General features: G+C 26.1%; 1 protein-coding gene across 7 annotated transcripts in view; it reads right to left on the reverse strand.

Annotated features, from left to right (window-relative positions):
• The window catches only part of LOC145942469 (octopamine receptor beta-2R), a 118,334-nt gene that overhangs the window by 31,074 nt on the left and 64,612 nt on the right, over window positions 1-22,648 (reverse strand). The gene's annotated exons all lie outside the window — the stretch shown is intronic.

Raw genomic sequence — 22,648 nt, forward strand, 5'->3', positions numbered from 1 at the left:
CTACAAGAGATGTTAGAGAAATGATTTGTTACGTATTATTTATAGTATATTACATTATATATAATATATTATATTATATTATATCCACCAGTTACATTCACATTCAGTGTAATATAGCATATTCGAATGAATATGTGCTGGTTAGATTAGTGCAATTCATATATCTTTGTTTATAAGATGTATAGAGCAAAAATATAGAAACTTTTTCGTTACGTAAAACGAGCTCAAGCTATCAATTAAGCCTATTGGAAACTCGCTTCGTTCAAGAGAGATCTAATTTATTCGGTTGAGTGCTACGGATAGATGTAGAAATACGGTCGAAAAGCGGCGCGATCGCGCTTCTGTTATTTTATGTCGAAAAATTGATTATTTACATGATTTTTCATTTATTTTTGAAATGTAAATATTACGATAAAGATTGTGAAAATAAAAGTTTTCGATTTGTAACGCTAAGATGTTGCGCACAATAGAGAAAATATTAGGAATAGGAATAAATATATTAAATATTAAGAATAGGAATTAGAAATAGAGAGATTAAATTTAACGCAATGAAAAAGAGTAAAATATAAAAATTAAATATAAAACTAAATATATAAATAAAATATAAAAAAATAATATTGTGTCATGCAGCCATAACATAACATAACATAACATAACATAACATAACATAACATAACATAACATAACATAACATAACATAACATAACATAACATAACATAACATAACATAACATAACATAACATAACATAACATAACATAACATAACATAACATAACATAACATAACATAACATAACATAACATAACATAACATAACATAACATAACATAACATAACATAACATAACATAACATAACATAACATAACATAACATAACATAACATAACATAACATAACATAACATAACATAACATAACATAACATAACATAACATAACATAACATAACATAACATAACATAACATAACATAACATAACATAACATAACATAACATAACATAACATAACATAACATAACATAACATAACATAACATAACATAACATAACATAACATAACATAACATAACATAACATAACATAACATAACATAACATAACATAACATAACATAACATAACCAAAACTATTTGTATTTTAGCTTTTAAATTTAAACAATATAGATTTAGATGCGAATCGAGTATAATAAGGAAATCTGCAATGCTAGAGCAACATTTTTATTATCATGTTTAGTGTTTTTTCAATTAATAGGAATTTTATTTTTATTAAAGAACCTAAAAAATACAAACTTTGAAGAAATAAACGCTAGTGGGTTTGTCCTATCAATTTATAAAGAAAAATTATAGATATAGTCTTTAAATAGCAATAAAAATGTCTTGTGTCGCTAATATATTTAAAAGAGATCTTCAGTTCTGAAGAAAAATACATCATCTGTATGTACAATACTGTTAAAATCCTGTTTGTGTCGCAAGGTGTTATCTGCTGAAAAGTTCTGTCGCTTTTTCTTTCATTTATTTGTTTTTCTTTAAGCAAACGTCCGCTTACAAGCAAAATTGAAGTCTTTGCAATTTGTCAGTATATAGAGGAACATGCAGATTTCTCTCTCCTAAAACTTAATACGCGATTCGCATCACGTGTGTCAAAAACCTCCCAGCGAAATGTGAATAGCATACATAAGTCATCCGACAATATAAATACCATCGTTTTAGCCTGAAATATTTTCATCCGCTGGTTCTTGAAAGAAACCGTTTCAGCAGAAAAACATCGTATTGATTTATAATACAATTTCATTAACATGCACGGCAAAATGTCATATAAAAATCTAAATTACTCTTACATTATGCAATCATATGGTCCAAGAAATATTTTAATATTTAATATTTAACAATATTAATTTTTTTAAAAACTTTTATAGACAGAAGAATTAAAAATGTTAAAATTATTAATAAATTGTATATATTATAGTCTGAGATTAAAGAAGTAAAAAAAGGTATTTTATTTGTATTATTTATTTGTATTAAAAATTGCATAATTTTTCTTAATAACAAGTATGTGTTATTTTTATAATAATTGATTTATCTTGTTGGTCCGTGCATAAAGTTATTACAAGCATACATTATCATATGAAATATTTCATGAGATATAATAAAGAACTTTTATAATACTAATTAGTAGATAAGTTTTCTTTTGAAATTTGTATTACATGGTAAACTATATGGTTTTTGGTATGTTATAGAATATTTGAATTATTTGAATTATTAATTAGTTAGAATATTTTTGTTTATATCTTTTTTTCAGAATATGAAAATATGAACAATTTAATTTAATTGATAACATGCTTAATTTTACCAATAAATAATTTTGGCAAATCTCTCCAAAATCTTCATCAAAGTTTCTTCAAAAAATTATCTTTCTACATTCGATATATTTTTGAAGAGATAATTTATATTTTAAATACAATTATATTTTAAATAGAGTACACAGATATCTTTTGGATATCTTAAGAATACCTTGTTTGATTGAGTGTTATATTCAGAGAATATTCTGCTGCATTTCTTATAATTTTTCAGGACGTCCTAAGGAACAGCAAATGAGTGTCTCAAGCTTTCATGCGTAAAAATATTCTCAGAATATTCCATTTCAGAGAGAGTCTTAAAGATGTCAAGACGTCGATAATCTTGGCAACGTTTAAAATTCGTTCAAAATTAATTCAGAATGTGTTATTTAAATACTTATATGCTCTATATTTCAAGAATAAATTTAAACTATATTCAACATATTTTTTCAGAACTATTTCAGGATAAATTTAAAATTATTCATGAAGAATACCTTGTATTATGTATATTATATATAAATTTTATATATTTATTTTATAAAAATTTATATATTTAAATATATATATTTTATATTAAAATCTCTCACGTTATTAAGAGCAATAGCGAGTTCAACGTGTAGTTTGAAATACATCTTGAAAAGCATTTTCGAGATGTATTATTCCTCAGGTCAGGAAGCAAGAGAAGAGAAGAATCAGCTAAGACTTCATTATATATATATATATATATATATATATATATATATATATATTCATGCAGGAAATGCTCAAGTTTCGAGCTAAAGATATAAATATAGATGCTGAGAATATCACAACAAAAAGCACCACTCGATGAATATGATTGACATGTCTATATTGGTTTGCTGAAGATGGTTTAAAGAAAGAACCGAAAGATTAAAGATTATTAAAGAGAATACAACATATAAAAAATAACATATAACATATAATAAATTTTGTTGCGTCTACATTTTGTGTTTGATTCTTATATATATTAGCCTAACTTCCTATCTGAACAGAAATCTTTATCCTGATTGATTAATCAAACGCTTTTAGCATTGTAATTTATTTTGAAACCTTTGTCGAATCAACGAATGAATATTAAGAGGAATCAATTTATGTAAAAAAAAAATATGGTGGTTCCATTAAAAAAAACTATGTCTATCTCTAAATAACTGAAAAACGCCATTCAAAGGCAATTCTAGGTCATGATATTATGTCTCCCTTGAATGTCTACAACTTCTATACTTATATGTAGAACATTTTTCCCAAAAACCTTTTATTTTTAAGATAATCAATTATCACTTAAAATAAAACACCCTGTATATATATTTGTCAAAAATAGGAGGGAATTTTTCATATAAACATATACTCTTATATTTCTTCTTGAGGAGTTACACTTCTCTAAAGGGGAGGTAAAAATTATGTTTTTAATTTTTTTTCATTTTGTGTGTGTGTGTGTGTGTGTGTGTGTGAGTGAGTGAACAAGTTATAAAAATGGAAATTAGTGGATATTTTCCACTAGAAAAAGGATATTTATTAATATTTTTATAATCTTCGCTATAAGGGGATAAAACTAACAACCTCTATACAATTTTTTATTAATTTTTTAGCGGATCGGAATGTGATTATCTAAAAATATGCTTTAGAAAGCTTGATTTTTTTAGAAACTTTTTTATTTTTTTTATTTTTTTTCGTAAAATCAATAGTTTTCAAGAAAAAAAATTAAAACCTGATTTTAACCTTTCACTTTGAAAGAAATTAACTCCCCAGGGAAGGATATAGGAGTATATATAGATAGAAGGCAGTTTGATTCTGGTACAAAAAATTGTAATGAGACATCCAGTTGATCCAAAAAAGTTATTTTATTACTTTTGTATATTAAGTTAAGTCTAATGTCCAATTTTGTGAAAACATTGGATTTTAAACGGTACAGGTATTAAATATATAAACGTATTTTAAAAATTGAGCATTGCAAGAATGAAGTAAGCATATTTGCAAGCAAGTATGTATTTGCCTTTCTTGTACATACATAGAACATAGATTATACGAAAAGTCTAAAACTCAAATAGTCATAAAACTTGATAGAAAAAAGTCGTACGGTCATGAACCAAAATTTGTTTGAAAGCTCTTGAATTATACTTTCAGATGCTGTTGAGTTTATTTAGAAATCAGTTATTTTTGCTGCAAAAAAATGTTAAATATGGCCAAAAACGCCATTTTTGGCTCTTTTTATTTCAATTTACTCAAAATCCTGACGTGCTAGGCAAATTCTGACAACGGCATTGTGTTCTGCGCGAAAAAATCTTCAGGAAACGTATTATCGCACTTCGGAGAGAAAGAAAAAGTGATTTTTTGTCCCACTGTGTTATGAATGTGAAGTAAAACTTCTAAAATTATTTGTTTAAATAACAAAATATTGAGACAAATTAGAGGAGACAAGTAGAGGGTTGAATATTGAAGGTGTATGAACTACTCGTAAAACTGCTTATGGACACAAATAAAAAAATATGGGTCAAATATTTTTGGTAGTACTACATTTGTGCCAAATTTGAAAAAAATCGGATTGTAATACTTGGGTAGGTTTATCAGTATCACAGCATTGAGTATTCGTTCAGCGTTACACTCAGTATTCATTATTATTTAGTCGAAATTCATGTTCGAAATGGACAAGTTTTTTTTATGAAGAACTGGCCGATATGCATCTGATTTATAGAGAAGCTAGATATAATGGAAGAGAAGAAAATACATATACTTCACTCTTCAAAAACCACTCTAGTGCCAAAACGACTCATTTGCGAACATGGGTTTATTGACAAAATTGGCTTGTTTTGATGTCCTGAAGTTTGTCGATCTAATTTTAAGGCACTATGTATATTAGCCTTAGCCTATATAAGTATATTGGCTTATTATAATAGCTTTAAGATAGCTTTTATCTGGGCGACTTGTATATAGAGGTATAGGACGGCCTCGCTATTACTGTTTGCTGCGTATTACTTGGCGCAAGACACGATCGTGTCTCTCTATATGTATTTGATATAAATAAACTTAGAAATCAAAATGGATACATATTAACAAATTGCTTAATGTTTTGTATGATGTAAAAACTTTTTTATAAGTTTCAGATTTTTGATTGGATATATATACAGGATGTCCCAGACTTACCCGTTAATGACAGATTCTTGGGATTATTTGGAAACGATTTTTTTCTTATAATCATTGAAAATGTCAAGGCACCAATAAGTATATTATAAGCGAAAATAAAGATTTTCGCAAACTAAGATTTCTAGAAATAAAATATTAACAAAAACTATATTTTTCAGTTAATTTCAGGTCGATTTTAATTTAATAGGATTTCAATTTAAAGCTTACAATTAGTTAAAAAGATATATGATGATAAAAATTGGGAGCTTGCAAAAAATGATGACCTCGGTCGACTTTCGTTGAGGAAAAATCGTCTCCAAAAATAACTTTAGGAATCTCCCATTAACAGGTGGTCCGGTAAATCTGGGACACCCTGCATATATATACAAGGTATACAAAAAGTGTCGAAACCACTTAATTTTACGAAAATTACGCATTAAAAAAAGTTTTATACAAAAGTTATAAAATTTAAAAAGGTCTATTTATTAGCCTTATAAGTTTGACCTTGGTTTTTCAAGGTTATTTTCAAGGTCAGAAATCGTTTTCAAAAAACAAAGTATTGCATATATTGCGTCCGTATATTTTGTACCCGCGAAAACTCGCGCAACTCATATTGGATAAGTCATTAAGTGATATAATCAATAAGTGATAACAAATATAATTTACTAAATATTCTTTTATTAAAAAGTACGGAATATACTTAGTGCATGGATTTTAATCCTTTGAGTGTTCCTTCGAAAAGTTCCTTAGTGGTTACGAGCACAACATTAATTGACAACGATGAGATTCGTCACCACAATAAGACAAAAAACGCTAAAAACTAATCACGCTAACAAAGAGGAAACAGTGAAAATTGACACCATTCAGAAGAGGCTAGAGAAAGCAGAAGATAGTGAATAAACTCTCTTGAACAACGGGCAACCGCAACCGAGGAACAAAGAAGCCGACTTCGATCACCCTCTACACAACAAGGCGACAACGATAGTGCAATCTGAGAAGGCACTGACCTACCTCAACTGCACGCGATATCGAACTCAAGTTGAGCAATGCAACACAATGCTGTTCACTGTACTACTGTCGAAAATAAAGTCGAAAAGGATTATTAATTGTTTTTTAAAGAGCGTGAATGTCGGCAGGCAAGTTAGCGCGCTCAGTAGACTAACTAAACGTGGTATATACATATATTTATAGGATGTCCAATTTTAATCGACCACCCCCAAAAACCTTTTTATTTTTTATTGTACAACAAAATGTTTCAAACAAAAGTTGTGTTTGATTTGAGAAGGGACAGAAGATGGCGCTATTGACTTTTTTCTGAAGAGCACTTTTCAAGGTCATTTGAAGGTCATTTTTTTAAATGGAACTACTATAATTTTTTTATACAAATCGATTTCTCGCAATTTTTGGCATAAAAAGTTATAAGAATAAGATGGTCAAAAAATGAATATAGTTTACGAGATATTTTATACTTTAATTTGACACTAAAGTACATAAACTATGAAATATCTCATAATATTTATTTTTTGACAATCTTACCACAATACTTTCATGTATAAAATAATGAAAGGAATCTACTGATGTAAAGAAAACACATATAGTTGTTTGTAAGAAAAAATATGTAGGTACTAGATTTTTTTCTTACAAACAGCTGTGTTTTCTTTATATCAGTATAGATTATTTTATGCATGAAAGTATTGTGATAAGATCGTCGAAACATAAATAATTTACGAGATATATTATAGTTTATGCACCATTAGTGTCAAATTTAGATACAAAATATCTGCTCGTAAATTATTTTTTGGTCATCTTATCTTTATAACTTTTTATGCCAAAAATTACGATGAATCGATTTACATAAAAAAATTATAATAGTTCCATTTAAAAAAATATAAATGACCTTCAAATGATTTTGAAAAACGTCTTTCAGAAAAAGTCAGTAGCGCCATCTTGTGTCCCCCTTCAAATCAAACAACTTTTGTTTGAAACAAGGGTTTGTTATCCATTTTTAAAAAACTTAAGGATAGTGAGATGTATGTATAAGAATTCCGGTATACAGTTTTCTCTTTCTAATAAAAACAGAAAACGCGTTTATGTCTTTAAGTTTTTAGCGACCTGGCTTGTAGATCATATATTTTTGCAAATCAATAATTTGGGTTTTTTCATGTTTTACATCACTTCAATAAACTTATAAAAATTTTACGTTTTTAAAATAAATTTTTCAGTGTTTTATATAACTTTCTTTCATTTTAATAAAGATTGTCATATAAATATTTTTATTTTTTTGTATTTTTGCATATGTACATTAATAAAAAAAAATTAAAATAATATGATTACAATCTGTAAAAATAATTTTATTATTCTTTTTCTCGAATAAGACTTAATTTTCTTTCTTACAAAAATCTTCATTTTCAAGCGTTCAAATATTCAACTTTTTGAAACCAATATCATTATGCTATTTTTTTCTCAAAATACATATTTTTAAGTATTATAAATATACATATATTGAAAAAACATTTTTTTATTCACTCATATAAAAGTTATATTAATTTTTAATTAAAAGTATGTTTCTTCAATGTTTTTGCTTTGATTTTAATCTGTAATAAAAGAAATAAATAAAATACAATCCAACTAATGGTGAAAACTCGTTATCAAAGCTTTCACAAGTATACGAGAGAATTTTTGCAGATTTTTATAAAAATTTTCTCTAGTTCTCAAAGCTCCAGATTGCTCACGGAAAGTGTTAAATTACACGTTGCTAGTAGAGAGTTAAGCCATAAAATATACATTGAAATAATAATTCTTTGTACAACTATTTTTTGGATGAGTAAAATGTAAAACAACACTCTTCTGTATATTGGTTTCTTTAAACAGATGTGTAAAATTGGCTCTTTTTGTTTCCTCTTTTGAAAAAAGTATATGTGTATACGATGTTCACACATTGTGCATTTGACGAATATTATTATTTTACTTTATCAAGAAAATTTGTATTCTTCTTAAACCCTCTCTTAAAGTCATTTCAATTTTTTGGTTCAATTTTTGTAAAATTTCACAAACATATATTTAAATATAACAAAAATGATTTCTTTTATAATACTATAAAAATTAAAAAATTTTTTATTTATGTACAAATGTGATAAATTAGAGAGAATGATCTGGTACGAGATTCGATAGGTGCTTGTCATAAAAAAAATGTTTAAGTTTAAAATTAAATATCTTAAGAAAATGATATAATAAAAGTGTATATTTACACGTAGTTAATTTGACTAGTTTTTATATCGTATCGCATTATAAATTTATTTTTTATTTCGTGAAAGACAACAATCTCTAAAAAGAAAGAATAAATAAATGTTTATCCAAGAAAAAAATATTTGATACGATCAGATATAATCTCTTATATATAATTATATATAATTTATATGATTTATTTTATTAATATCTGATATTATATTATTACATTTAACGGGGTGAAATGTGGCCCCGCATGTTCAGTATCTGGCTGACATGCGGTGGGTCCCAGGTTCGAATCCTGTTCGAACCAATCACCCCATATGCCTGCTCGGGACTGATGGAGGGAAAAACGGAGTCGGTGAGAGAGGGGGAGAGCAGGATGAGTAAAGGAAAAGGAAGAAAGGAGGGAGGAAAAGAGACAGGAAGGATGGTCTGTGGAAAAAGGAAAGAGGCGGAGTCGGTGAAAGGAAGGAGGAAAGCAGGATGAGTTAAGGAGAAAGAGAGAAGGAGAGAGGGAGAAAGGAGATGGGAGAGAAGGAGATAAGAAGAATGGAAAGAGGAAGGAAAAGGAGAGAGTTGTTAGTATATTGCAAGGTCGCTATGGCCAGGTTAAAGAGAGGTGGTGTGTTGTAAAAGGTTCTCGGGAACGCTCCTTGTGAAAAGCGCCTTGTAAACCCCGAGGGGATATACAATAAATGATGTTATGTTATGTTATATTATTACTAAATCTTAATTATTATTAACGATCGCTAGTCAGAAAAATAGCAGTAGTGGAAATGATCGACCAAAATTAGCAAATAATAAATTTATTTAAATTTCACGACGTTTCGACCATATGATTGTGGTCCTTTTCAAGTGAAACACTGAAACAAAATTTTTTACATATCGTCGGTGACACAGAACACTTTTAGTATAACCAAGCCCAATTTACAAGAAATACCCATACTTACAAATAAAATTAGTTACAATTACATCTCAATTATACACGTTTGTCATTGTACAGCATTTTTTATTAAAAAGTTAAATAAATTGAAAGTGCGAGACAGCAGACAACATATCCTCCCGAAGGGTCGTCACAGAATAATAGATTTCAAGTAAGCTTATTTACACGACCTTAATTATTTTGTTATAGACATCATTTAAACTCTCTGTATCCTTCTGTGAGTTAATGTTATTATCAAGTTTTTTAATGTAAAACATTTCGGCTATCTCTCTCTTCCTTACATGTTTTTCAGTATGTAAAACATTATATTTATTCCAATCGAAATCATGTTTATGCTCAGACCGATGTTTACTTATAACAGAATGTGAAGTATGATGCAATTTTATATTATTACAATGTTCTTTAAACCGTGTACTAAGATGTCTCTTCGTTTGTCCTATGTATGCCGCTGGACAGTCATTGCAATTTATTTTGTAAACGACGTTAGTCGCGCGATCTCTAGTCAAAACATCCTTGCCACACTTAATAAGGGTATTCAGTTTTTTAGGGCATCTATAAACGACTTCCATGTCGAATTTTTTTAGAGAAAATGAGATACTATCACTAATGTCACTCACATAAGGTATCGAAATGTAACGTGTTTTTGTCGGAGATTCAATTTTGTTCTCGTCAATATTACTATTCTTATTATTATATTTTAAAAAATTGGTTCTTTTTTGTAAAAATCGTTTTATGATATTTGTGGAGAAGCCGTTATTTAATAAAATATTTTTAACTATTTCTATATTTTCTCAGTGAAACCGCTCATCGGATAATAACATAGCGTGGTCAACCAAACTATAAATTGTATTAATTTTAAATTTTAACGGATGACTCGAAAGAAAATTAATATATCTACCCGACCACGTGGGTTTTCTGTACCAATTCGTTATAAGTTTGTTATTAAAGCGAAACACAGTAGTATTTAAGAAATTTAAGGACGAGTTACATTCTATCTCATGTGTAAATTTCAGACGTTCGTGATAATTATTGAAAGTGGAAAGTATACTATCTATTTTATCCCTTGGTATTATGGCAAAGATATCATCGACATATCTATAGTACACGGGAACCTCAAAGCCCAAAACGCCCAAGCAATGTGATTCAAGGTCGTCCATAATTATATATTTATAGTTTGGTTGACCATGCGATGTTATTATCCGATGAGCGGTTTCACCGAGAAAATATAGAAATAGTTAAAAATATTTTATTAAATAACGGCTTCCCCACAAATATCATAAAACGATTTTTACAAAAAAGAACCAATTTTTTAAAATATAATAATAAGAATAGTAATATTGACGAGAACAAAATTGAATCTCCGACAAAAACACGTTACATTTCGATACCTTATGTGAGTGACATTAGTGATAGTATCTCATTTTCTCTAAAAAAATTCGACATGGAAGTCGTTTATAGATGCCCTAAAAAACTGAATACCCTTATTAAGTGTGGCAAGGATGTTTTGACTAGAGATCGCGCGACTAACGTCGTTTACAAAATAAATTGCAATTACTGTCCAGCGGCATACATAGGACAAACGAAGAGACATCTTAGTACACGGTTTAAAGAACATTGTAATAATATAAAATTGCATCATACTTCACATTCTGTTATAAGTAAACATCGGTCTGAGCATAAACATGATTTCGATTGGAATAAATATAATGTTTTACATACTGAAAAACATGTAAGGAAGAGAGAGATAGCCGAAATGTTTTACATTAAAAAACTTGATAATAACATTAACTCACAGAAGGATACAGAGAGTTTAAATGATGTCTATAACAAAATAATTAAGGTCGTGTAAATAAGCTTACTTGAAATCTATTATTCTGTGACGACCCTTCGGGAGGATATGTTGTCTGCTGTCTCGCACTTTCAATTTATTTGACTTTTTAATAAAAAATGCTGTACAATGACAAACGTGTATAATTGAGATGTAATTGTAACTAATTTTATTTGTAAGTATGGGTATTTCTTGTAAATTGGGCTTGGTTATACTAAAAGTGTTCTGTGTCACCGACGATATGTAAAAAATTTTGTTTCAGTGTTTCACTTGAAAAGGACCACAATCATATGGTCGAAACGTCGTGAAATTTAAATAAATTTATTATTTGCTAGTTTTGGTCGATCATTTCCACTACTCTTATATTATTACATTTAACATATATTATATGATATTGGTCTAAATAAGGATCTTAGTAAACTATTATATGTTTAGGTTTAATGTTATACCTGACTATAAATTTAACCGGATAGTATTATATACAATATATAATACAGATATAATGAACTATTTGTGGACATGATTGCATAAATACATATATAATATGTATAATGAATATAAAGAATTATATTCATTATACATATTATATGTGATATAATTCTTTATATTCATTATACATATTATATGTGATATGTAATATAAGTATATAATTGTATTAAATTGTATTATACATAAGGGCTCGCATATAGATCTATTTATTCTCATAAATATATAAATATATTTAAAACGTGCGCATACGTTTGAATTTTTTAAAAATAAAAATACGTAATTTTGATAACAATGTAATATATTAATAAAATATAATATATTTTGATAAAATAATTTGTAACACGTCTTTACGTAATTTTCTTAAATTCTTCAAATTTGGTCATTTACAAATATAATCTCTAACTCTTATAACTATAATAAAATTATATATGTATATTAAAATAAGCCCTTTAATAAAAATAAAATTCTTTATTCTTATAATTATTAGAATTAATGTTTAATATATATTGAAAAGGAAAGCAAATATTTTTTATAAAATTTTTTATCATAAATATTAGTTATATAAACTATATAATATTATATAAATATTAGTTATACAAACAGAAAGAGATATTTTATTTAACATATCCTTACATATTTTATTTAACATATCCTTATATATTTTATTTAACATATATTATTTATAACATATATTATAACATATATTTGATTTTATATGATCCAAGTTATAGTTCTTTTAATTACTGTTAGGCGACGTATCTTCCTCTTCATTCAAGTTTTTGCTGCTTCATTCAAGTTTGTTATTATATAAACAGATATAAAACTTGCAAAGCGCAACTAAGATTAAAAGATTGTAATATTTGTTTCTACCAGTTTAATGTCCGATACAATCCCACAACAGGCAAATAAGAATATTGAACCGAAAAAAAAACACCAATTTATAAAATTATTCTTTTTTATTTAAGAAACAAAATATAACATTATATATATAGCTGTGTGTTTCCTGAGATATATATATTATATATTGTTATATTTGATTAGATATAACTATCTGAATATATAATGTAGATATAAAGTCATATCTTGCGCTAAACTTCGGTTCTGATTATATGTGATTAAAATATATATATAATTTATATACATATATTTATTAATATATATTTTTATATTATTTTATATATAATTTTTTATTTAATAACATAAAACCATTTTTTTCTTGGGTGCTTCACTGTTATTTGGTAAATTTAGAAAATTGAGCAGAAACTATTATATTAAATAAAGAAGAATAAATATCCGTGAGAGACAGTAATAAAGATTATATTTCAAATATATTAACATGATTTTATTAAAATTTAAACACACAATAATATAAAATAATAAAAAGAATTAAAAATTGCATTTTTATAACTATCATTTGCATTTTTATAAACTATCTGTAATTTTTTGAATATTTTAAAATTATTTTTAAATTATTTTATTGTTTTATTTTATTTTATTATATTATATTATTTTTCTTTTTTCTTTTATTATATTTTTTTAATTATTTTGTATGAAAATGTCAAAGATAGTCTCAAGTAAAAAATATAGCTGTATGTATGTGTATTTTTATTCTGATGGGATATCTTCACATATTTATTTAAGGTATGTAGATTGTTTCACTGGATATTTCATATCCAATAGAATAGAAATAGCATAAAAGTGCAGGTAAGTGCATAAAAAAATATCAGAATAAGTTTTCTAGATTATTTCAAAATACGATAAACTGAAAATGAGATAAGTTGGATTGTTTCAAAATACAGTACAAAAAAATGGAGAGATAAATCACAGAAACTCAAGATGTAATCACGTAAATTGCGTTGAAATAAACAAGAAAGCTTTATTTAAGATCGCATAACATATGAGTGTCAAAACGTTCAATACACATTTTATAAGAATAACATTGTTATATAAACATTTGTTTATTTTTCGACAAACAATGTCATTAGCGATTTTTTTTTATTTTTGTGCTCGGTACACCTTTATTTCAAAGTCGTTCTTTAAAATCCTTATGCATTTTCATGCTATGTAATTCCATTCGCAAGCTTCAGAAAATATATCTACTACTTCCCACGATAGTCAACTGTTCGCATGTATTCGAGTTATGTAAACGTGCCTAAATTAAACGATTCAAATCGTGCTTCCAGGATGTTCTTTGTTAGCTGTAAATGCCAACTCACTGAGCCTTCACATTCTGAGTTGCACATTTGAAATAGAATATTGCGATAACGTGCAACGGACGATTACATTAACGAGCATTGAATCATGTCGAAAAAGAAAAAAAAAACAGTGTCCTCTTCTTCGATAGCTACTTATTAGAATTACTGGTTTTGCACATTAAAGACAATGTATTTTTTTAAACTTATTTTTTGGAAGTTAAAAGCAATATAATAGATCGATCTTATATATAGGTTTTATTTTACTTAATTAAATTATTGGAAATATCTCTGTTGTCTTTTGATAATACACAATATGGAAAAATAAATGAAAAATATAGACATTTAATACATGGTAAAAATGCAGTGCTGGGAATAAAAAACTGCGTACTAAATAAAAGGTCGATTTATTTAAGATTGCTTTAAATATTTAAAATCGTTTTTTTTTTGTTCAATAGATTAAGGTTAGACATAAGCATTATCTATCGATATGTTATAAGATATCATTGGCGAAAAAAAATTTTTTTAATTAAAGAAAATTAAAAATTAATTAAAATTTTAAAAATTAATTAAAAATTAAAAAATAATTAAAAATATAATTAGATCTAAATTCAACGTAAATTTAAATGTATCTTTTACAATATTGCAACAATTTATTTAAGAAATCAAGTAATATAAGTAAGATAAGTAAGATAATATAAGTAAATATAAGTAAGAAAATTTACCAATATAATCAAAAAATATAGTACTTCTTTTTAATAATAATTTATATGTATATATTTTTTTTATAAAATAACATGATTTTTATTAACATTATTTTGTACTTGATAAGAAAAGGAATTCAATCGTATATTCCTTTTCTTCAGCTAATTATCCATAAAAAGATTATGTTTATATATAAAAAGAATAAAAAGATCTATTACGAACAAACTTGTGGAGGAATAGGTCGTCGAAAGGGCGTAATAAGTATTTCCTGAATCAAATGCTTTAAGATTGGGTCAAATGGACCTATCTGGCAAAAACAGGTTAAAACGACTGGAAGAATCGTTCTTACAATGGATGACGTTCAACCCTTTTTGTTAAAGTAATCTTTACTACACGGGACAGGGCCAATGTAATTTTGGATTAAAAAAGTGAAAGCGGGATTAATTAATTAAATTATCATTTATTATAATTATGTTAAATATAATAATTTATGAAAATATTTGTTTAAAGGAAAATGAAAAAAATGTATATAGAGGTTATTAAATATACAACATATTCTTACGATTTTTAATATCCAAAAATACGAATTATAAATTATGTTTTAATGAATGGATTAGATTAGATGTGGTTAGGTGTATTTATGTTATTACCCAAACTTGGAAGAAGTTCTAACTGGTTACTGCAATAATTAATAAGATGAGACAGGTAAAATAAAATCAAAATATGAGTAAAAGAATGCATATTGGTGATTCTACAAAAATAGGAATTTTTTGCGGCTCCTGTATTTTTATACTTTAATTAACATTAAATTGGATTTTATTTTGAATTAAAATGAAGATAATACTTGAATACATATAGACATATAATAAAAAAAGAGGTAAAGTAATGTTTTTATTTTTAAAACTTATCTTATAAATAAGAAATTCTCAGTTCCCTGGTGTATCACACACAAACCCAGAATTCAAATTATAATACATTGTCACAAAATAATTTTAGAATTATATAAAATTTTTATGTGTGATAACTAATTTACATTAGTCACTGATATCAACAACTGTATTATTTATGTTATTTAATTTTATTTTATTGATAAACAACGTTATTAAACTCTGTCCCAAGATTTAATTCTCAGTCCCCTGACATTAAAATTATTTGCATTGTAAAGTCATATATGGTCTCAGCGAAATAGCTATTTGTACCGAATGAATGAGTTTGAAGTAAAGTTAACGTACGTCAGTCATTTTTGTTTATTTTTGTTTTTATTTATTTCATTTCGCGTGATTTGTTATGATAAATACATGTTGGGTCAGTCAACTTCTCAGTCTCCTGGTATGTGTTATGTTAAAAGTTTATTGTTTTTATTAACTTTTATTTAATGTAAATTATGTATAAGTTTAACTTTAAAGTTTTCCTCAACTATTTAAACCTCTATATAATTCAAACGAGATATTTTTAAAACAAGGTTAAGATTTTATTGACCAACACTGACTAAGACTAATTCTTATATTATAAGACTTTTTATTTGGGAATAATCTCAATTCGAGATTTATTTCCCGATTCCCCTCTAACCCCCCTATAGAATTATAGGCGAGAAAAATACGAAAGGTCTCGGGTTCGATTCCCGATTCAGCGACTTTCGGATCTATATTTTTCTCGCCTATCATTCTATAGGGGGGTTAGAGGGGAATCGGGAAATAAATCTCGAATTGAGATTATTCCCAAATAAAAAGTCTTATAATATAAGAATTAGTCTTAGTCAGTGTTGGTCAATAAAATCTTAACCTTGTTTTAAAAATTCGACTGGCAAATCACATCTGAGATATTTTTAATTTATAAACCTCAAAATTCTCAGTCCTCTGGTTCTCAGTCCCTTGGTTTTCAGTCCCTATTCTCAGTTTCTTGGAAAACAATATGACAGGAGATTAAGCACTAACCGGGGGATTGATAAATGTATATTAAAATGAATGTATCTTTGTATTTAAAGAGCGTTTTGCATTGTTTCTTGAAAGTTATTGGCAGTTATTTTATTATTTTACTTACTTATTCAATATTCTCCTATGGAAGAAATTTTGTGATTGCAACTGTAGATTTTTTTTTTGTAAAAAAGATACCAGTTTTTAGTTTCAATATAAAGTTTTAAATACTTATTCGTTAATTTTTTTATGTAAATCTTAGTTCCTTGGAAATCTTCCCTGTCTCCTGACCATGTTTTGAAAAAATGCTCATAAAATCTTAAATACATATTTTATTGACTGGTCGCTTTTATAACTATAATAAACATATCTAATTTCACATCATATGCCAGTTATAATCCATTAAATATATTTTTTAAAATGTGGACAAAAATAATGTCAAATAATTTCTATTTTTGTAGAATCACCCATATGTTAAAGATGATCAGTGTAGAAGACGCCGCTCGTATGTGTTAAATTAAGATCAAAATTCAAATTTGTATAAGTTTCATTGCCGATGAAGCATGCGTTTAAGTTAAAATTAAATAGCTGAATTCGCCAAGCCTAAGCTACAAATTTCATTTCGTCTGTTTCGACAATTTCTCGTAAATTTTTTGCGTGTGCAATTCTTTATTAATTCTTTTGTGATATTCCGTAAATAAATATAATAAAAAATAAGATAATTAAAAAGTGGGAGAGAAAGGGGTAGATAAGAGAGAATGAAAAAGAAAAACGCCAGAGATCTATACTAGTTAAGTTAGGTTAGATTACTATACTAGTATAATATATAGATATATTACTACATTAGTTGTATAACAAATAAACTATGAAAATAGCGTAAGAGAAAAAAATAGAAAACGACATGAATACTAATTGTATAAACAACTAAACCCTCTGAGAAAAGGGAAATGAATAGAAAATAGTAAGAGCAACGATAGAGAGTTATTACTCACAGTTATAAGTTAATTGATTAGTTGCAAGAACAGAAAACTTAAATAGCAGTGAAGAAATCAGCAGAAATTAAGAAATAATTATATAGTAAAATATATAATTTATATATACACACTTTTCACCCCCCTCACTATTTATATTGATATGACAAACTGTAAGCGCAGGTAAAACGGCAGTGGCTGCGGTCAGTGAATATTGATTGGGAATTATCCTGTAGAGAGTTTGATATCCATCAGAGAATTTGAATAAATGTCCACTCATAATGTGCAATCGAGTGTTGGGAACAATTTCATTGAGACAGAAATGTTTAATTAGCATATACTAGTACAATTGTAATAACACAATTGTGTAACGTGAGAAAAGATTTTACATAAGTTTGATATATATATATATATATATATATATATAAATTAAAACATATGTTTTAAGTTATATAAAAAGAAAACTGAATATTCAGAAGTGTGATATGGCAATGAAAAGATTATCGCGATAATAATAATAATGAGTATCCAATTGTGACTGAATCTTGTCTGAATCTCTCTGTTCCTGAGGGTTATTTTTGTATATCTTTGGTTATTGTGCTCGTCCTTTTCATTGGATATTACATGCAAAAATTCAACGAATCAAAGTTTCCAATAAGAACCTCCTACGAATTAGAAGGCATGTTTTTGAGAATGAGAGATTTTGAAGATTTCGATCGAGACTTTTGTTTTATGAAATAGTTTTTAGCTAATGGAGAGTTATGGGATGTGGTCATATAGTTGACACTTTTATTAGCCTCTAAATTTTGTCTGAACGCAGATATCATATAAAAACGATTTGTTAGTGCACGTGTAGTCGAGTTAGTGTTTATTTTTCATTGGAAGGCATCTCGTCGTCTCTCCAATTTATTACTGTTTGGATATTGTGACATTTTACTGAGAAAATATTAGTTTCTGCTTAGGTATTCTACGAGCTTCTATCAGGCGGTCAACTTAAGAAGTTAGATTCAGCGGCTTTTTTTCTAGATGATTATATAGTGTTGGCAATGATTTTAGCTTCTAAAGTAATTATATGTATATTGCTCCCATAACTCCGTCATTTTGCGACTTAATATATTCATTTATTAGTTAGAATTAATATCTTACCCTTTTATTAAAGTTACAGTTCAAAATTGTTGCAATTTGTGTTCTGTTAAATTTTACTTGATTTATTCTTTAAAATCTCTTTTAGATTTTTATAGTGTCGCGAGGTATAATATGAGAGAAAGAAAAGAATCGTGGAATTTTGCTACTGATCGTAACAGATCTAAAATTTATGTATATTTTAGTTTGAAAAAATAAATATTTTATAATGTTTTTGCGCACACATATATGAAAAAATTTTTATTAAAATTGGAATATTTTAATAAAATAAATTCCTTCATATTTTGTTGATTACATTAGTTTACAAAAAATATTTTTCTTCATTAATTCAAACTAGATAAGGTGTTTCTTATAGATTTTTGGATGCTGAAAACGATGCCGCAAACCAAATTTCACCAGCACGTCGAGTTTTCGAAATATGTAATTGAGATTTAATGCAAAAAATGACATTTTTGCGATATTTAAGATTTTTTTTGTGAAATAACGTTATCTGAAAATTTTGTGAAATAACGTTATCTGAAAATTTTGATTAGATGTAATGAATGTATTGTTCATTACTTATAAAATGCATTTTTTTTATTTCTTACTTTTTAATGATGTTAGGAAGGATTTAATTATAGAGTTTTGCTGAGGTAGCAAATATTCCATCTATTATGATGAAGTCATATATAATTATACTCATAATTTGTAGTTTTGGACTATCGATACATATATACAGTTTAACTTACCTTGATAGATTTCACTAAATGTATATTTATATGTAGGGTGTCTCATTTAAAAAAATAATTTTTTCCAAAAAACCTTTTTTTTCAGGAGCATCTCCATATGAGTAATTCTTACAATCAGCTTTAATCTTTCATAACATGGCTAAAAAGTAAGATATTGAAATAAAAAAATACATTTTTTATAAGGGATGAACACTACATTCATGATATTTGATCAGACTTTTCAGGTAACGTTAACCGTTTTTATAAAAAAATCTCAATTATCGTAAAAAAACATTTTTTTACATATTAAACCTCAATTATTTTGGAAATCTGACGTGCTAGTGAAATTTGGTTTGTGGCATCGTTTTCAGCATCCAAAAATCTATAAGAAACATTTTGTCTGGTTTAAAATCATTTTTGGTTGTAAACTATTGTTATTTTTCGAATAATGGACGGATAATGTTGCATGCACTTGAATATTTTCAAATATTTCCTGTCGTACTTCTATAAGAATATTATTATAAATTTAAATTATACTTTTGAAGCTTGTTTATAAAAATAATTAATTAATATAAGAATTGCTAAGATCGAATAGACAAACTTTTTCATTATGTTGATTAAAAAATATTCTGCTTAATGCATTTTGAACAATGATGATATTAAGTGATGATGACAACTGTTGTGCTAAACTCACATCACGTTAGATATTTTTTAAATAAAATGTTTTCCAAAAATATTATTGTTATATGAAAACGCACACGTCCTTAAAAGTAAATATATTTTATACTTGCAAATGTTAGTTGCGTCTGCAGTCGTTTTGCATTTCGGAGTTTTGCATTCGTGTTTAGTTGCTTTCATTCATGTTGCATGCATACATTAAATTGGAACACGGAGAGTTTCTTCATATATTTATCAACCGCAAAATCTTCTTGTTTTATTCATGTGTGCTTACAGTATGAATGTTTGTACTAGTCATGCGTTATTATTAAAATTATTAGGTATTTTTTCGAGTGACATTAAATTAATAAAAATATGCAAACTTCTTAATAAATAGATTGTCATTATTATAATCATTTTATTAAAATATCAAACAAACATCAGTTTGCAATCGTTGCACAGAATGTATTAAACAGAATATTTTTTAAATTATTAAATTGGTTAAAAAGCAAAAATTTGTTGGTACGCTCATAATCGTCAGATTTTACATTATTTAATTTTTAAAATGAAAAACACACACAGATATGTATGAAGGAATTATACATGCATGTAATTATCATTCGAGTTATCAATAATGTAAAGGAAACATTCATTTATCTGATATTTAAATTATATACATATAACAAGAATCATTTTACAAAAATAATTTATGTTCGTAAATATTATGAGAAGATTATACTTCACCGATAGATTTGATATTTTCATATATGTATGTATATATATTATAGATAATAGAGTCCTAAAAAAGTACAACAAATTTGAATTGCACAATCGTTAGGTACCAAATATATTAAAGTTGCTATAAACATCGAATATTATATAATATTTATTATTTGTAACACACATAATTTGTGTGTGACTTTTTATATTAAAAACCTAAAACATCTTTATTACTCTTGCTATTTTAAGCGATACTTTCTTATATTTAAATATGACATTATAAGATGTAATTGAAAGATCTGTACAAACTTTGACAGATAAAGTCTAAATACAAAAAAAATAAAAAAGATTATATAAACACAAGGGTTTACATGAAAGAAAAGTCTTATATAATTCTCATTATAAAAATATAATCATTTAAAGCTAGTTGAAATTTATTATTATAATTACATATTTTTCTCTTTCATTTTTTAAACTTTTAATATACTTATTTATCAAAATTATATAAATGTATTAAATTATTTTTAAAAAATTACTGTTATTTAAAAATTTTTAAATTATATTTTTAATTGATTCACTGGACATAATTCCATCAGATATAAATTAATCTATCAGATTTTCATGTGTGGCATTAATTCTATTTTTAAGTTTATTCTAAAATAGTTTATCACACTCTTATTAACGACATAGACAGTCTACGACAACGAATTTTTAATAAATTCTCAAAGAAAACACTTTGAACGTCAAGATTTAAAGCTGCTATTGTGTTTGCATTCACAATAAAAGAATTATGCAATTTTTCATTTTTAAATGATTGTTATCTTTGTAAAAAAAAAACCGCCTTCTCTTGTTTATATAATCTTTTCTTTTGTTCTAGTATATACATATATAATTCATTCTCAAAGTTTATACAGAAATCTTTTAGTTACTTATGCTATTTAAATATATTGTATTATAATTTTTCAATTTTATTATACATTATGTCGTATTATGTTATATTCAAATACAAATATTATATTTGCATAAAAAACATGTATAAAGTTATATTACGCAAAAAATATTTTGTAATAATTGAAAGTAATAAATTTTTTGTACAAAGTTATTTATTCCCCATATTTACTTTTATATATATATATATATATATATATATATATATAATATATAAAATAAGTTATTATACAAAAATATTATACAAAAATGTATTGAATTTTTTACAACAAGCAAAACATAAACAAAAAATGAATTGTGCATAAAATATAAGAAAAATAGACATATACATATTTAAAATAGACATACATATACAAAATAGACATAGACAAATACAAAAATATACATATTTACATATACATATTAAATAGACATAAACATATACATATTTTTTATATTTATGTAACATATATGAAATCTAAAATATTTTATTTTAGCATATATAAAATTTAAAATATGAAGTTATCTCTTTTGCTTTATTTAATAATACACAAATTCAATTTTTCTATCGAAACAAAGAGATACTACAAATTATTTTATAAGATTTAAATATAAATACTCCCTAAATATATATATTTAAAAAAAAATTATTTTATAAAATATGTATATATATTATTAAATATATTCACATTTATATATTTATGCGATCATCATATCAGTATCATTATTTTATCAGCTTATTTTCAGTTAGTCGAC

Source organism: Prenolepis imparis, unplaced genomic scaffold (genome assembly GCF_030444845.1).
Source record: "Prenolepis imparis isolate NDT839.2.m4 unplaced genomic scaffold, iyPreImpa1.0 SCAF_11, whole genome shotgun sequence".
Classification (NCBI taxonomy): Eukaryota; Metazoa; Arthropoda; class Insecta; order Hymenoptera; family Formicidae; genus Prenolepis; species Prenolepis imparis.